The sequence below is a fragment of the Ambystoma mexicanum genome, chromosome 2p (genome assembly GCF_040938575.1).
Source record: "Ambystoma mexicanum isolate Mex_15411 chromosome 2p, UKY_AmexF1_1, whole genome shotgun sequence".
In the NCBI taxonomy this organism is placed as follows: Eukaryota; Metazoa; Chordata; class Amphibia; order Caudata; family Ambystomatidae; genus Ambystoma; species Ambystoma mexicanum.
This window is the reverse complement of record NC_090923.1, coordinates 177775891-177790780: the sequence shown is the minus strand read 5'-3', so window position 1 is coordinate 177790780 and position 14890 is coordinate 177775891.

The following is a 14890-nucleotide window of genomic DNA, read 5'->3' as shown; positions in this document are numbered from 1 at the left end:
CTGCCCGTGTTTCGGGTAGTCACATGACACGGCGATTACGTGCACTCCACTTAAGGTAACGCCTCCTCCTTTAAATACGATTGCCAATAACGCTGCTTCTAATTAGCGTTTGTCATACTATTACTTTGATCCAGATTTCTTCCACTTTTTGAACTCAGAACGTTTCTCGACCTGTCTATTGGATTACCCTTGGATATCAAGTTCGACCATGGCTAGCCGTCCCGTCGGCTTGCCACACTTGCAGCGGCTCCTCGGCAGTAGTCAGTAGTCCATGCTGCTTGCCGAGCCCCTACACTGCCTTTGTTCTTTCAAGCCAGCCATCCTGCCAGCGCGCCGCACCTTGCAGCGGCTTCCTCAGCAGCGATTCTGCCTACCTGATGATGCCCCACGCTGCCTTTGTTCCTTAAGGTAAGACTGCCTGCCTACCCGCCTCTCCGGCTGTCAAGTCTCTGTGCTGCTCAACAAACTCATACCGATGCCCGTTATAGACGGATTCGAACACTCGTGTGTTTGGAAGTTACCAGAACTACCCGGGGAACTATTGTGTGAACTACTGTGTTTGGGACACTTTTCACCAGCAACCGTGCACTTTCTGAACGCTCTCCTGTAGTGCACCATCCCGGACCTAGGTTGTGACCCTCGTTCCGTTCGGGCTAGTCTTCCTATACTAACCTTCCTGTTTGTTATTTTTTCCCTACCGTTGATTAGTACATTCCTTCCTGAAAACACCTATTGGGTAAGCCTGGGGTCATTGTTGTTTGTTTTCCTTGGAATCAATAGGTTACCATTCTTACCTATCCTTTCTTTGTTTCCAGTATTCTTGGTCCCAGTCTAACCACCCGTAGTTGCCATGGAGCCCTATCAAACCCTTCCTTCAGGTACTGTTGTTTGGTCTAATCTTGAATTAATGCAGTGATGTCCAAAGTCAGTGACGTATAATTGTGCTTTTGTTTATTTCTTACAGCCTGGGTTTGGCAGTGTGGATTTCCCCGCTCTTTTGGGCAATTGATTCCTCTGACTGTTTTTGTTACACAGCAAAGGGGTATGTTGCCTTAAAGAGGTCTTCGAGTTGAGGAGGTCTGGTTCTGGACCGTACCATTGTACACTCCAGCTTATACTGAATACTTACCGGAGCTGCTCCCTCTTCGCTTTTATCCCAAGGTGGAGCAACGCCTCGACCAGTCCAGCAACTGGTGAGTAACAGAATTAGAAGCCGAATACCATGGAACCTGAGCAGCCCATGGCAGAAGCTATGGAGCCGGTCGATCCCATGGCAGAAATCCTGCACCACCTCGCAGAATTGCGAATGGAAATGTCTACCATGAAAGCTGAATTCCAGCAGCGAATAAACGAGATCCAATCAGCTATATCTGTTCCTCCTAGGCAGGAGGGAGGAGCTGGGGTTTCCTCCTCCAGTGCAGGTTTTCCTACACCCGCTCAGGAGTCCCTGTCCATTGTGCTTTCAGCCCAATTTCCACTGGCTCCTCCTGAAAGGTTTATGGGGGATCCGAAACATTACCGGACCTTCATTAACCAGTGTAAATTACACTTCTTGTGTCGTCCTACCTCATTTCCTACATCCACCACTAAGACGGCCTTCGTCCTATCGCATTTGGGAGGTACGGCCACCTCTTGGGCAAATCCATTGCTGCAATCAAACAGCCATGTTCTTTACAATTGTGATGCCCGCCTGACCACTATGAGTCGGGTTTTTGATACCCGTTACACCTCACAAGCGTCCGATCTCGAACTACTCAAATTGAGACAAGGAACCACGCCTTTGCTTGCCTATTTGGCACGTTTTAACCAATTGGCAGCAGAAACAGATTGGCCCGAAGAAAATAAATCTGAAGTGTTCTATCAGGGTCTCTCCGACGAGCTAAAGGATACATTATCTACTGTACCTGTGGTGCCCAGTGCCTTTAATGAACTATTAGATATGGTTCTTCAAATAGACGCAAGAAGGGCTGAACGCAAAGGAGAAAAACGACCCAGCATTCCACTTTCTGTCCCAGACATCCCCGCAGCTGGGATTCCCACCCCGGAACCTATGCAGATTGGAGCCGTGCGAGGGCCGCTGACTCCAGCACAACGTGAATACCGCTGTACTCACAATTTGTGCATGTACTGCGGATCCTCAGAACACTTGTTGCCAGAATGTCCTAAAAAACCAAAGAAGAAGGCGGGAAACGCCAAATCCCGACAGTAAAAGGGGTCCATACGTCGGGAAAGTCGGTTTTGGACTCCGCCTGTTCATCCCAAACCCAGACTGCATTGATCAAGCTACCAGTTACCTTCATGGGTGCCTTGAAATCTCCTGTTCCCATCTCTGTGGTCATTGATTCCGGAGCCACCAGAAATTATATCGATCAAGGCTTTGCTGCCTCCGCTGACATAGCATTGACAAAGAAACCTCACCCGGAAAACAGGAGTGCAGTCGATGGATCAGCACTCGTTTCAGGATTGGTTGTTCAACAGACAATACCTATTACCATGACCACAGCCAAAGGCCATACTGAAGACATATGCTTTGATGTCATCCAAGTGTAACGCTCACCTGGTTCCCTCGGAGGCGCTGGTCTTGGGCTGGGCGCTGCAAACGTCTTCAAAGTTAGGCGTAGGGTTCGTTTGGCTCCCGGATTTGGCCCCTTACTCACCGAAAGCTTGACCTGCAGAGTGAGGTGTCTGCAAGTGGAAAATCAAGGTATTAGTGGCTGGAAGGATGGGAGAAGTTCCTAGCCCCTCTCTCCCTTTCCCCCCGTGGTACTCAGATGATTGTTGTGCTCACCTTAAGTAAGTGAATGCTGAGCTCTCCATCCTGCGTCTTGTGCAGGGGCGCTGGGTCCAGTTACTTCACTGGATGTGAGTTCCGCCTCTTGATTGCAGAGGGTAGGTGAGAGCGATGCCGCCGTTTTGCTGCACGAGCGTGACTTGTAAGTATTAAAGTTCTCTTTGGATTGCTCTCTTTAAATGTCTTTTTCCTTATGTCTATGTCTTTTGCTTTTAGGATGCTGTCGATGCCAAAAGAAGATGCTCTCCCAGATTCGTGGCAGAGAGCGTAACAAGAAGATGGTGAATTCGAAGGCACGTAAGTAGGAAGACTGCTTTAGGGCCGTAGAATGCACCTTAATGTCCCCTTTTGTTTTTACAGGTGCCGGAATGCAGCGCGAACAAAGTTGGAGCAAGCGCAACACAGGTAAGCAGTATTGTAACTGAACGTTACTAACCAATGTTCTTTGTCTTTGCAGGCCCGATGCCGGACGCGGAATGCAGAAAAGAAAACGACTTGGATGCTGCCGATGGCTCGGGTGAGTTGAAGCGCTAACTTTGCCTTTGTCTAACCTGTGCCTTTTGTTTTGCAGGAGCTGCTGAAGATTGAAGATTGGTTCCCAGCAGGTAATTTTCGTAACTACAGGATCCGGAGCTGAAGATTCGCTGGAGCTGACACGGTGAGCGTCCTGCTGCAGATGCAGAATAACGCGAAGCATGTGGTACCAATCGGGTGTGGTTTAAATAGCACATAGGAGTACTTAGGTGTCTTCTTCCACAGCAGCCGCGCCCAGGTAAAAGAGTTCCTGCTTCCAGAAGAGTTCCAGCATCAGTGATCCAGGGAGTGGTGCCTGCCCCACCCAGAAAGAAAAGTAGTTCCTGTTAGAAGAGAGTAAAGCATCATCTGGCTGGTAAGTAAGCAGCATGGTCTGCTTCAGGTAGGTTCACCCAAGCACTTTTACACTTGATATGAGCCCGGCGCTTCCTGTGCCGGGACGGGTCCTTACTATGAGCCTGGCACCACCGGTGCCAGGACAAGGTCCAAAAGGTCCCTATTGGGACTTGCTGGTGCCGATAAGGCATGTTATGAGCCTGTTTCCAAGGGTGTTGGGTAGGTCCTGACTCCTTGAAAGCAGTGGTCATGACACCAAGCCCCTGCCTACAGAGTGATCTTGGTCATCCCATGGCTTAAACTACATAACCCGTTAATAGATTGGTCCTTAGGCTTGGTTCAGTTTCCATCCGTTTTTTGTAACGGCACTGGTTTTTCCTCATTAGGTATTGTTGATGACAGTCCAAGCCGGGTATTATCGGGATTATCTGCTCACATAGGGGCAGTTACCAAAACATCTATCTCTCCTGTTCCTCTCGAATACGCGCAGTTTCTCGATGTGTTCGACAAGGGCAAGGCAGAGACCTTGCCTCCACATGGTGTTTATGACTGCCCAATCGATCTGGTACCAGAGGCCAAGATTCCATCGGGACGTGTTTATTCACTGTCTATTAAAGAGGATCAGGTACTGAGGGAGTATTTGGACAAAGCTCTTGCTACTGGGTTTATCCGCCCATCCAAGTCCCCAGCAGCATCCCCCTTGTTGTTTGTTCCTAAAAAAGAAGGGGACCTATGCCTCTGCATTGACTATAGAGCATTGAATGAGGTAACAGTGAAAAATCAATATCCGTTACCACTGATTTCCACTCTTATCGATCAATTGGGCAACTCCAGCTTGTTTACTAAATTGGACTTTCGAGGGGCTTATAACCTTGTCCGCATTAAGAATGGTGATGAGTGGAAGACCGCCTTCAAAACCTGTTTTGGCCTATTTGAGTATCTAGTGATGCCTTTCGGTCTCTGTAATGCCCCTGCCACTTTTCAGGCGTTTATGAATGACGTGTTTCATGACATCCAAGACTGTTTCATTGTAGTTTACCTCGACGACATACTCATTTACTCTGCCTCAATGATGGAGCATGTTCAACATGTTTCAATTTTTTTTTTTTTTTATTCTTAAAATGTATTTGTTTTGGTAGCAAACATTAATTTACACCTTTACAAATTTTACTTACTCATAAAAATACATGGTCAAATATTGAAAAAAACCCAAAAATCATACCTTAAAACATTTAACACATGATAAAACATTTAAGAACTTGTTACAGACCCACAAAAAAGAACAAAAACACCCCCAAACATTCATTACTCCACAAAAAAGGTGATCACATATTTACATCAAGGATTCGATACGAAAACTACATCTTTGAAACATAAAAGAAAAAACAAAAGGAAAAAAGAAAACACAGGAAGGCAAACAATCAGAGGCCAAGAGCGTTCCAGTTACTACACAATTGCGAGTTAGGTGGAGGAGAGTACTCCACAAACTGCCCACTCAAGATGGCACTGTTTAGTGGCAGCAGGTGCTCCTCAATCATCACAACCAATCTAACAGTTGCTAACATAATAGAGTTGGTGTTGCCCTGCATGCATCGAAGCCAAACTAGATGGCATTCAAAAGGGGAGTAAGAGGTCAAAAATGCACCCAAACAACATCGCCTGTGTTTGACAAAAAAGTTGCAGTACATAAATAGGTGTTCTAGTGTTTCACTCTCAGCAGGCTTTGAACAGAATCTGCAGCCCTCCCACTGCACCAGGTCCCTATAACAGGACCCGTTCCCAATCCGGGAGCCCGCGTGGATGAGATCCAAACGGAATCGCATATAGGTCCTTCTTGCATCTTTGTCAGGGAAGCATAATAAATAAGGCAGCCGAGGTGTAACTGCCTGCCTAAATGTGGCATAGGTCCTGAATGAGGAGTAACCTCCGATCAAATCCGAGTTGTGTGCCCATGAGTTTTTGAAGAAACGACTTTTAACTTTACTCGGGGAGTAAAGTTAAATCAATTAGATCCTGCTGGGACATGTTCAGCGATGTTAAGATGGCATATATTCGATCTTTGAATTCAGAAATCGAAGAGGGGCATTCGTGGGCAAGCATTGACTGAAAGTCCTCATAAAGAGAATTTGGAGGAGGTGAAATCATTTTACAAAAGGCATTTACCATCCGCCAAAGATATTTATCTGCTAAGGGATGTAAACCTAGTTCGTGTAGAATAATGGCATTGGGTAAGTATCCTGGTAGGCCTAAGATTTTCTTCCAGAGCTTTCCTTGCAGGAGATTTAATAAAGGCCCCAGCTTCAAAAGACACATGTCGACAGCGTAGAGTAGGATGGGCTCTACTTTCATAGTGTAATATTGTAGAAGGGGCATGAGTGAATATCTGCAGTATCTTCGGAAGATAATTCTCATTTGGGCCAACAGTGGATTAAGCTTGGCGTTCAACACTGTGCGCCATGCGCCGATAGACATCCCATTCGATAGATGATATCCCAAATAGATTATCTCTTCTTTTCTCATGATAGGTTGAGCATTAATAACAAAATTAAATCTGGATGTTTTTTTTTTTAGCTGTAAAGACAATTATGTGAGATTTAGCTGGATTAATGGTCATGTTGTTCAGCACACAATAGTCGTAAAAGATCTTTAATTTATTTTGGAGTCCAAAGGGAACCCTATCGAATAGGATGACGTCATCCGCAAATGCCAGCCAGTGAAGCCGTAGTTTACCCAATGCTACCGGAAAAGAATTAGAACCCTGCCAGATTTTGTCAATATCGGCCAGGTAAAGGTTAAATAATACCGCAGCCAAATTGTAACCCTGTTTCACGCCTATGTGCGTGGGGATGTTGTCGGTTAGGAGCCCATCAGACTTGGACCCTATAAGAGGTATTTTGATGCAAAGCAGCAATTATGGCTACCAATGCAGAAGGGATGCCATATGACAGCATCTTCTGCCAAAGGCGATTTCGAAGGACGTTGTCGAAGGCATCTGATAGATCTAATGCTGCCATATAGATGGTGCCATTTGACTTAGAGTGCGCAGTCCGAAGAAGGTGAGCAAGAATCAAAGCATTTAACTGAGTGCCCGTTGCTCGCCGAAAACCGACCTGGGCTTATGAAAGGATGTTCGAGGCACGTAAATAGGCTTCCAAATTGCACAGGACCAGCCGTGCAAAAATGTTTGCAGCTGTATCTATTAGGGCAATTGGCCTAAAGTTTAACGGGTTACTTAGGGCACCCTTTTCATGTATCGGAATTACTATTGCCATCAGCCATGATTTTGGAACTCTACCAGTTTGATAAATCAACTGGAAACGTGGAAGCAGGTACCTAGCCCAAAAATTGGGATCATCCTTAAAGACACATGAGGGCAACCCATCTGGACCAGCCGCTTTCGAACATTTCAATTGGGAAATTGCCCATATGATGTCTTTGAGTTCCCATGGGCAAACACATGAAGGGGACAACTGCATGTTGATTGATTCTAATTTGGCATGGATTTCCGGTAGTGCGTATTTTTGACAAAAAAACTGCTCCCATTCAGTGCCCGAAATGGTTGCAACCGTTCGAGTATCTGCCTTGCCAGACGGATTTCTTAGAATAGCCCATAGGTCGCGTTTTTTTTTTTTTTTGCATAACAACTCAATCATATGTTGGTTGGCTAAGTTGTATGCAGCCTGGCAAAGATTCTTTAATTGCTGCTTGAAACGGGCAGCAATATAATTTTTTTCTCTGTGGTAATTAGGCAAGCTGATAGACTTACTTCTTAAGTTATGAAGGTCGCTATTTGTTGCTTTTTTAGGTTTACAACCAAATCCGAATTAGGATGGACATCCAGGAGGTTGTCCTTGGCCGGGGAGTCATTCACTAGGTTAGACAAATGCCTGTGAATCATTGTGAGATTTATTTCGTTAATTTTTTCCACATTACCCACCGAGAGGAAGTCGTCCTGACAGACTAGGAGGTCCCTGTTCACCAGGAACACCAATTTTCTGCAGACCGAAGGGTGCCATTTGAAAGAGATAGTATGCCTATCACATTCAACCATACGAGCTGGGGCCAAAGGTTTGTATGCATCAATCCCCAAATGTATGCGCGAGAACAGCAGATGATGGTCGCTCACTCTCAACTCTAAAACTAAGATTGGGTCAAGCAAACCAGTGCACACTCTAGACGCCAATAGATAATCAATAAGAGATGAAGCTGAACCACGCCTCCAAGAGGTTTTAATGGAATGTGGCGCAAGTTGGATTGGGTAAATACCCCATGCTTTGAAAAAGCTTGCCCATTGGATTCCTCTATGGAAGGCTTGTTGGACATATAGAGAGGAGAGACAAGAGGGCCGTGCAGCGTTGTGAAGTTCTAGGTATGAATTCAGGTCACCTCCAATCACAATCTCGTGATTAGGACAAGAGACAGAGGCATGGCCCAAGATACAATTCAATTCCTCTAAGATCGAATTCAGAGAGACTGCCTTTGGGTTCCAGGATATAGACAGCAAAAGCAGAGACGGAACGTTACAGTGCTCAAGCGACAATTCCACCAATATACATGAATCAGAATTGTCCAGTAAAGAAGACACTACCTTCAAGCCATGATTAATAAGAACGGCGATACCCCCAGAAGGACGGCCTGCAAGCACACGACGTGCCGGAACAGAAAAACAGGTATATCCGTCTAGCGTGATATCGCTTAAAGCCATAGTTTCTGGTTTCTTGTCAGGCCCAACCCGTCTATGCCATACCCTGAGGTTACCTAAGCCACAGCAGTTCCAGGAAGCAACGGTAAGGCTAGCCAATTATGAATCAGGAATGGGTCCTTTCATGGCGACAGCCACTTTCATCAAGGGCTCCAACCAAGATAGGCCGCTGAGTGCTTGCGTAAGCAAGGCCAGTTGTACAGATAGTTGGTTCGCATGAGATTCAAAGGGGACCAGGGCCGGGCCTACAGGGCATTCTGTTGGGGGGGCAGGTACCCATTCAAGAAAGGCCCAAGCACTCTCCATGTCCAAAAACAAACAAGGCACAAGACCGATGGAGTGGAAATCATCTGAGAAGTCCAAAAGCATTTTATATATAATCTGGATTGTACTCTACAGAGCACTCTATGGTTGTTATGGGCCGCTAGTTTGACCCAGTCGAGGTCCTTTGATGATAGATTTCTTAGTGCAGGAATCTGAAAAAAGGAATTCATCAGAAATTACCTATTAATACCAGCTGGGCCGTTGATGTCCGGATTACTAGTCCAACCAAGGATTAGTTTCATGTCCTTAGGAGTTTGCGAGAAGGACAAGGCATCATTAGAGATCTCTGCAGGGGATGGTTGATGACATGGTACCTCCTCAACGAGGCCAGGCTGCACCGGAGCCAGAGGAGCCTGTACCACCTCTGGTTGAGAGGCAGTCACCTTCTGCTCTTCAGGTACCACAAAGACAGTTGCCGGAGTAACCGAGTCAACTACCAGTCCGCCAGATGACAGTGCCGAGGGCAACAAAACGATTAGTGGGCTCGCAGCGGGTGCCACTTTTGAGCTAGCTGGCAACCGGGTAAGCACTTTTTTAGATTCAATATTTGGGAAAAAACAGTGGAGCTGAGATTGCGTCTTAACCGTTGGAATCATAGGAGAAGAACGGGATGCAATCTGGACATTGCTACTTTTCAGGGCTGCAATCTGTAGATGTTTCTTGCTTTCCTCATCAAGGTCACACAGGTCTAATCCCAGGTCGTCATGATTGGCAACATTGTTGAGATTTAGTAATGAGCTGGGCTCGGTTTACACCTGCGCGCATGTGACAGAGGGTGCTTTGAAGGGAACTTTCTTCTGCATAGCCTTTGTCTGATTTAATCGTTTTTGGGCTCTTCGGAAGGACTTCCTTGCCTTGCGAGAAATAAAGTGCCTTCCTTCATGCACTACAGGGCCCTCCTCAGCTTCCAAAGGTAAAACAGGAGCCACTGGGGGGAGGGTGGACTGGGTATCAATGATATCCGTCAGAAGCGAGGGGCTTTCCGGAGGGCCGACAATCCCCTCAACAACCTCAGGTCCCTCGCCTGGGCAATCTGACGGGTCCAAATGGTGGTGGTTCACAGCCAACTTGTATAAGAGATGTTCCACCTGCAGGAGACGGTCGTGCTGGAGTTTGAGAACTTCCAACAGATCAATAGCCTCCGAATCACCATGCTCCAATTTATCCCACTTATCGCCTTGCACTACTTGCGAGTAAGATCTTTGTGGCGGGTAAGTGGGGCGGATCCCAGATTCAGTTTGGGAGCCTTGTGAGCGAGTCGAATTGCTGCACGGTGGATGTTGCGAGATGGAGGCAACACTCTCCAACATTTTTTCGAATTGGGCCAGATAGAAGGGTTTGGAATGTTCTTCTGCTAGAATAAAGCCTTCCAATCTAGCCATCTTGTCTTTCATAAGCGCAAGTGAGCCCTGCATCTCCCTTATTGAACAATGGGTTAACTCATGACCCTTGTCCAACAGGTTAAGTATACGCGAAAATACCGGGAAATTGGAGGGCTCATCGGGCTGGGTGGTGGAAGAAGAATCTTCCGGGGTGGAAGCCGATCTTACTTCCCCCTTTGGGGTCGAAAGGTCGGCGTCATCGTTCCCTAGGGAGAAGGGGTCCACTCCAAGTGGAAGAAAAATCCCTGGTGGCAGGCCCTCGTCGACATGAAAGTTGTCATAATGAGGGGCGGGGTCCCCTTCCAATCCCCTTCTCGGAGTTACCAAAGGGGCACTTCCATGATCACCAAATTTTTTACAGCTTCTTTCTGTTGGAAGATGGAAATGGACTTGTTCCCGAAAGGGGAAGGAACACGACGCTGGAGAAGAGGGGCCCAATGAAAGCCGCACTCTTTTACTTAGTTCGCTCACAATTGTAGGTGCCAACATTGAGGTGTCTGAGATGCGGGGGAGGCCTCCGTGTTCAAGCACAGGGGAACAATTTATGTCATGTACATGAACATCCGCCTCGCCCACCTCCCCAACATTATCATTGGCTTCCTGAACAGAAAAAGTTGACAGTACCAAGGCAGAAGGAGGGCCAAGCGAGGGAAGAGCCTTAAGAGAAGGTGGAGCTACCGCTGTAGAAGTCTCAGAACCCCCATCTTGAGTCGGCCCAACAGCCCTCTCCTCCAATGAACTAGCCATAGATAAAAGGGACTTTCTGTTAGTAGGTAGCAGGGGGAGGGTACTGTTTAGGGTTTTATTCCCAGCGTGTGTCGCATTTGCCTTCGATGTAGAACCTGTCTTACTGCCGCTTCTTAGAATTGGGCTCATACTCGACAGCTATCCACACCACTAAGACAAATGGTAGAACAGCCCCTTTGTTATGTTATGTTATGTTATTTTGCACTTATATAGCGCCTTATATACCATTGGTATGGTCTGAAGGCGCTTGTAGGTTGAACGCCCTTGGGAACCGAAGTTCAGATCAGTAGAGGGAGTAGGGAGAGTCAAAGGTGCGTGTGAGCACCGGGTATGTGTGCAGCTCGTGCGGTACTCGTGTAATAGCTGCTTCTTAGCGGTAGGTGTGGTGGTTGAGAGATCAGGAGAATGTGTTCGTTCTGGCAGGATTTATCTGGAACGGATGTGGCTGCGTTAGGCCTGAGGAAAACGCCTGGCTGGGGGTGTGGAACCAGCAGTGATTACATAGAATGATGTTGAGTAAGCGGCGGAATGTTGGTATGAGAACAGTTATACCGAATGGTGTCATAGTATCTCTGTGTTCTAGTTGAGTGGTGATGTAAGGAGAGAGTAAGCATGGTGGTGTGGTATGATCGGTTATATGCTCTTTCACTGAGCACACTTCTAAATGCAACTTTCCCAGAGAGGGTACTGGGCGCACTTCTAAATACAGTTTTCCACAGAGAGACTATTGGGCATACTTATAAATGAAACTTTCCAGAGTGTCTATAGGATACATTTCTATAGTCAACTTTCACAGATGCTATTGGGAACACTTCTAAATTCAACTTCACAGAGTGACTATTGGGAACACTTCTAAATTCAACTTTACAGAGCGTCTATTGGATATAAACAGGTCTTTGTGTATAAACAGGTCCAGAACCAAGGGATCAAAGGGAAGAGAGACACAACCTTACACAGCAACTTCAAGGAAAAGCTGAACCACCTCCCCTTCCTTCACAACCTCACTGTAAATCGGCTGTGACTAAAGTAAGAGTCTACACACAAGATGGACAAGGTAAATTAATGCCACAGGTCATTTGAACAGAATGCTAGTCATTTACAATACGCCTGACATGCAAATGGATTGAGCAACAATACAACAAGTGGTCATGTCATAGATGGTGCTGTGAGATTGATCAATGCTCAATTACCACCAATAGCTCTCCACGACATAAAGATTGGGGCAATCTTAAAGCACATAATGGTGGAACGCTAGACACTTCAAAATTCCTCAATGTCCACACCAATCCCCCAGGATCAAAGGCATAAAGCCCGCAGTCTCCTATGGAAAGGGAAAGCCAAGGAAGAAAAAGGAAGTACACAATAACCCCTCAGGGCGCCCAGCATATGCGCACACCCCTCTGAACTGAATCAGATGACAAGAATTTGTGGCAAGGAATAAACTAGCGTACCTTCGCAAACACCAGTAAAACAAATATGCCCTCACTAGGCAAACAAGACGATGGTCACCTCACAACCGACTCAAGGCTCCCCGCGACCTGCGAACAGCTAACAGTAGTTGTTGGTACTTGGCTGGTGCCCGGCACGGGTACGCGAAGCCGTTGGTCTAAGTAGAGGCTTCCGGGCGTCACCCAGCGCAGGGGGCGGAGCCTCCCCTGCAAAGGAAACCTTAAGGACGGGGAAAAAACAAATAACGGTGTATTAGACACGCCTCCAACAAGTGGTGCTGATGAGAACAGACTCAAAGAAAAAAGGGGGGGAGTTCAGTTCAATGGGGACTGCTCGAATCAATGGGGACAACAATCACCTCCTCTGACCGGCGAACAGGGCCAGGCAAACTGTGTGTTACACAGTCAGACGTCCTCCAGCCGACACAATTCCTCCGAGCTGTACCAGCAGCAAGGAGAGGGCGTAGCACAAGGCAGCGCGAGTCATGTGCAGCGCGATGTCCAAGGTCCAACAGCAGAAGACGGGCATAGAGCAGTCCACAGCTAACAGTACTTGTTGGTACTTGGCTGTTTCAATTGTCCTACAGAGACTAAGAGAAAATCACCTATATGCCAAGGCCGAAAAGTGTGTCTTTCACTCCTCGTAGGTGGAGTTCTTGGGCTTTAATATCACCAACCAAGACATCAAGATGAGCCAGTCCAAGGTCAAAGCGGTCTTAGAATGGTCTATCCCGAAGACAGTCAAATAACTGCAATCATTTCTTGGCTTCGCCAATTTTTATCGGCGTTTTATTCATTCATTCTCGGCTATTTCAGCTCCACTTTCAACCTTGACCAGTTCAAAGGTCCGTTTTACCTGGAACGATGATGCTCAGTCAGCCTTTGATACCCTGAAGGAGGCCTTCACCTCGGCTCCTCTGTTACAACATCCTAATCAGGACATACCTTTCTTTGTTGAAGCAGATGCCTCAGGGTATGCCATAGGCGCCATACTCTCACAACCCTGTTCGCTAACAGGGGAAATACATCTGGTTGCTTTCTTTTCCAGGAAACTAACGGCTTATGAAAGGAATTATCCAATCAAGGAACAAGAACTGCTCGCCATTAAAGAAGCCTTCATGGAATGGCGGCACCATCTCTTGGGTGCCAGACATGTGGTTATTGTCTATTCAGACCACAGGAGTTTACTGGCATTTAAGACCATGAAGTGTCTCACCGCCCGACAAGCTCGTTGGTACTTGTTTTTCTCGCAATTCCAGTTCATCATCACTTATTGACCAGCACGCCTGCACTTTCCTGCGGATGTCTTGTGAAGACAGTCGGCCGATGATAAAACTGTTCCCAAAGATCCGGTGCCTTTATTGGGGGAAAAGGTGATATGCGGGTGCACTGTCCAACCCACTCTACGTTCCATCATTGAGGATTGGGTGATTTCCAACCCCTCCGAAATAATGTCGCTTAACTTAGACATTCAAGGGGGGCTTCCGTTCATTCAAGGACGCGTTTACATACCTCCTGGCCCGGCCTGGGTTCACACCTTGCGCTGGGCTCATGACTCTGTAGTGGCAGCACCTCCTGGTCATCAAAAAACGGTAGAGTCCCTCTGCCGGTGGGCTTGGTTGTCATCAATGTCCAGAGACGTCATGGATGACATTTCTACCTGCGCAATTTGTGCTCAGTGCAAAACTTCTAGAACCAAACCCATGGGTCTTTTACAGCCGTTACCGGTACCATACAAACCATGGCAAATGATATCTATGGATTTCGTGGTGGAACTTCCAACCGTTAAAGGAATGAACACTATCCTAGTAGTAATTGACTACTTTACCAAGTATGCAGTCTTCATCCCTTGTGCTAGTCTACCTAATGCCCCTACTCTGGCTGAGTTGGTGCGTTTGCACATATTTCAGTATTTTGGTTTGCCTTCTATTATTGTATCTGACAGAGGGACGCAGTTCACCTCGCGATTTTGGAGGGCAAACAGAACGCCTCAATGCTACTATGGAGCAATATCTGAGGTGTCTTTGTCTCCAGTTTCAGTTCTCTTGGCTGTCAGCCTTACCTCTGGCTCAGTTTGCATACAACAATTCACTACATACCGCTACAAGGGTGTCTCCTTTCTTTGCTCTGTATGGTTTTCATCCACGATCCTTACCCTTGGACCCCTCATTACCCATAGACAACCCTGCGGCTTTGACTAGGATTAGAGATATAGATCAGCTACATCGAGATGTCCGTTTGCACTTGCTACGATCCCAGGTTAGTGCTAAAAAGTCAGCTGATGCACACCGAAACCCAGCCCCGGTCTATACCCCGGGCATGAAGGTGTGGTTGTCAACTCGAAACTTGAAGATTCCGGGAACGAAATCCCTCTTGCCTAAATATGTTGGCCCATATGGAATCTCGGCGGTCATCAACCCTGTGGCGGTACGGTTGTCCCTTCCATCCGCAAGGCGGATCCATCTGGTGTTTCATGTGGCATTGGTTAAACCCTGCTTTCCGGCTACTCGTCTGTCTCGCCGCCCGGCGCCCGTTCTGGTTGACGGGCAAGAAGAATTCAAGGTTTCTGCCATTCTTGATGTCAAGACATCCAGAGGTTCCCTTTACTATTTGGTGGATTGGAAGG